Source organism: Myotis davidii, unplaced genomic scaffold (assembly GCF_000327345.1).
Source record: "Myotis davidii unplaced genomic scaffold, ASM32734v1 scaffold3420, whole genome shotgun sequence".
In the NCBI taxonomy this organism is placed as follows: domain Eukaryota; kingdom Metazoa; phylum Chordata; class Mammalia; order Chiroptera; family Vespertilionidae; genus Myotis; species Myotis davidii.
This window is the reverse complement of record NW_006292368.1, coordinates 4,832-8,333: the sequence shown is the minus strand read 5'-3', so window position 1 is coordinate 8,333 and position 3,502 is coordinate 4,832. Positions and strand designations below refer to the sequence as shown.

General features: G+C 43.7%; 1 pseudogene; it reads right to left on the bottom strand.

Annotated features, from left to right (window-relative positions):
• Positions 1 to 1,832: 1,832 nt before the first annotated feature.
• On the bottom strand, positions 1,833 to 2,646 carry LOC102769518 (annotated as a pseudogene).
• Positions 2,647 to 3,502: the final 856 nt, after the last annotated feature.

The following is a 3,502-nucleotide window of genomic DNA, read 5'->3' as shown; positions in this document are numbered from 1 at the left end:
ACTCTTAATTATTTCTTAATTTCATTCTCTTTTCTTCTTACTCACTGTCACTGACCTAGTTCAGGTCTTTGTCATCCATTAATTAAGCCATTTTCAGCAGTAGTCTCCTATTTTGTCTCCCTGCCTCCATATTTTCCCTCCTTCAACCCTATTACCAACTGAGTTAAGCCAGTTTATCCTCTTATATTATCAGGAATTTTTCTTTTTTAAAAAAAAATATTTTTATTGATTTCAGAGAGGAAGAGAGAGGGAGAGATAGAAACATCAATGATGAGAATCATTGACCAGCTACCTCCTGCATGCCCCCTACTGGGGAATGAGCCGGCAACCCTTGACCGGAATCGAACCCTGGACCTTTTAGTCCGCAGGCCAACACTCTATCCACTGAGCAAAACTGGCTAGGCTGTCAGGTATTTTTCAATGACTATCAGTAGCTTCCAATGACTAGAGATAACTGTGGGTTGTAGGCTTCATCCTCGACAATCTCCCTACCAGGTGGTATGTTCCAATAAAAACAAGACTTCAATTCAATCCTGCCAAGCATACACTTAGTAGCAGTTAGACATAGACCTGTAACCTGTCCTCATAAGATTAAGCCCCATGCAGGAAAGGTTCACTTGAAGTACACTTAGCAACTCTCCAGTAGTAGCATTTTAGCTAAATTTATGTTCAGATTAGGCAACAGAATCATCCATTAAGTGTCAGGATTCAGGACCTAATGTATTCCTAGACCTAGAATGCCACTCTGGAATCCCCAGTTTCTTAAGACCCATTCATGCAAGGGCAAATAAAAGTATGGGTCCATAAATCTAAAGCACCATTTATTTCACCAATGAATGTTTATTCCTAGCATCCGTTATATATTTTTATTTTCAAAAACACCTTTATTTATGACACATATTTTAAAAACCTCCTATCCCCTGGAAATTAGCTGGGGGAAAGAATCCACCTCCACCCCTTTGTGCCTACTTCCTCTCATCCCCTTCAAATAAAGGAGAAAAGGGCAAAGGGGAAAAACAAAAAATTGAAAAAACAACCCCCCTAAACATGTTAGTACATCTCCCCAGGGGGGAAGGGGAATTTACATTGGACCTTCAGGGAGTGGAACAGAGTTCTTCTATCTACAGAAACCTACCAAAAAAGACACTCAATGCAAACAAAAAAAGAAACACAAAAGTAAACAAAATGGATCGCCTGGCAATCTGGAGGGGCCAAGAGTTAGAAAAGAGGATAAGAACAGGCAGGAGGGGGCTGTGAACATTAGGAAGAAGGTGGAGGGAAGATAACAAGCAGAACAATTTGGTTTCCTTGTTAAAAAAAAAAACACAAAAAAACAACAACCCTCCTACCATCCATGCCCATTTACACTTGAGCAGCCCCCAAGGCGGTGAAGTTAGGGAAACAGGGAGCAGCTTGCTTAGTTAAGATGTATCCATGGAAAATCCCCAGAGTCAATGAGTAACCCCATGCCCTACTCCCTGTATCTTACCCTACTCCCCAAAGCAGGTCCCTCTTAATCAATTAGTTGTGGGATTCTCCCCTCTTCTACAGGATATCTTTTTTAAAATATATTTTTTCCCATCAAGGTCATCTTCTGTTTTTCTTTTCTTTCCTTTTAATGTCAGTTTGAGGCAGCTCTGCCTTTGTATCTATTATTGTTCATAAGTTTCTAATGGTCTTTATTATCCATGAATGAGATTTTGCCAGTCTGCCGGCTACTTGGTGCCAGGGGCCAGAGCGCGTGCAGAGACTCCACGCAGATCTTTTCTTTTTTTAAGTTTCCCCTTCTTTTCTCTTTTTTCCCCTCTCATCTCTTACATACACTTTTATTTTTAGTAAGGGGAATACCATGAAGTCGCTTTAGGCCAGCTTCTGTAGTTCTGACCCCAGGGTCTGCTCTTAAAACCAATGTAGTCTCTAGAGCTGGAACTGTTGTACCTGGTGGTCCAGGCATGGTATGGAGCTCCTGAGAAACACTGGTCTCTTGCTTCATTTTGGGATCACCTTGATGTGCCTTCCTCTAAATAGGGACTCATTTAAGGTCAGGGAAATCCTCACTAACTCTTTGTTTGAGAGGTCTATATATGCAAACACTTTTGGATAGCCGCTAAATTTGTCACAGGGTATGGTACCATGGTGACTGAACCACAGGCATGAAAGTGTGCTTCTAGCTCTTCTGCTGTTGCAGTAGAGTCCACATTGCCAACATAGATGGAACAGCATCAGCCTCCATCTTCCCCTCAATAGACATGATCACTGGGCCAGCATTGCCTGGAGGTGGACTCATATTCATCTGCTTCTCCACCTTGTTCTGTAGTTCCTTTAACTGGTCACCTGCTTCCTCCATCTCCCTGACTGAAGCTGTGATCGCTTTCAGCTTTCGGTCCTCAGGTTCACAACAGCGCCATCCCCAGGTCACCCTCAACCAGTCCCGGCTCCTCCTTCTCCTCCTGGCTGCCAGGGGCTCTTGAGCCATGTCCAGGGCCCAGATCTGGGGTTGGGGATCAGGCCTCCGGCTGCTCCTCTTTTGGCTCTGTCTCTGGCTGGGGCTCCAGCAGCAGCTCCTTGGTTTCAGTTCCTCAGACTCCAGGCTGTTCCATAATCCCCTGTGACCCCCTGGACCTCCTCCCAGGCCTTCCCACCAGCCTGAGAAACAGATGGAAATAACTACTTGTAGACCAGAGCCACAGCTACCAGCTTCCCTTATATTAATGAGCAAACCCACTAGTGTAGATTTAGGTAAATTGGGCAAAGCTTTCCAGTATCTGTCTCTGGAGTGTTATGGAGTGTGTATTTATAATTAGAGTCTTTCAGATGCACATTAAGCGCAGTTGGAGTGTATTTCTCATTGGGAGACTTCATATATGAACTGCCCCTAGGGAGTGTGTGTGTGTGTGTGTGTGTGTGTGTGTGTGTGTGTGTGTGTATCTCACACTGTCCATACTGAGTATTTTTAAATATATTTTTATTGATTTCATAGACGAAGGGAGAGGGAGAAAGAGATAGAAACATCAATGATGAGAGAGAATCATTGATCGGCTGCCTCCTGCACACCCTCCACTGGGGACTGAGCCCTCAACCCCGTCATGTGCCCTTGACCGGAATTGAAACTGGGACCTTCAGTCCGCAGGCCAACGCTCTATCCACTGAGCCAAACCAGCTAGGGCCGTGTTAAGTATTTTAAAGTAAATTTCAGACCATATAACAAATCTACTCTCCCATGTACATCTGCACATATTATTTCCCTGCACAAAACCCTTCTCTCCTATAGTTCCTTGTTCCAGATAAGATAAAATCCAGACATTTTCAAGTGATATATTAGGCCTTTCCAGACCTGCCCCCATCTCTTCCTTTTTTGTACCTTACACTCTATTCTAGAATTAAATTACTTATAGTGAGTCCCCACCAATGATGCTGGTTTGGAGTCAAGCACTCTGTTCTGTCTGGCCCACCTTTCCCACTTTTTTTCACCTGGCTAACTTGTACTCATCCTCTATGATAG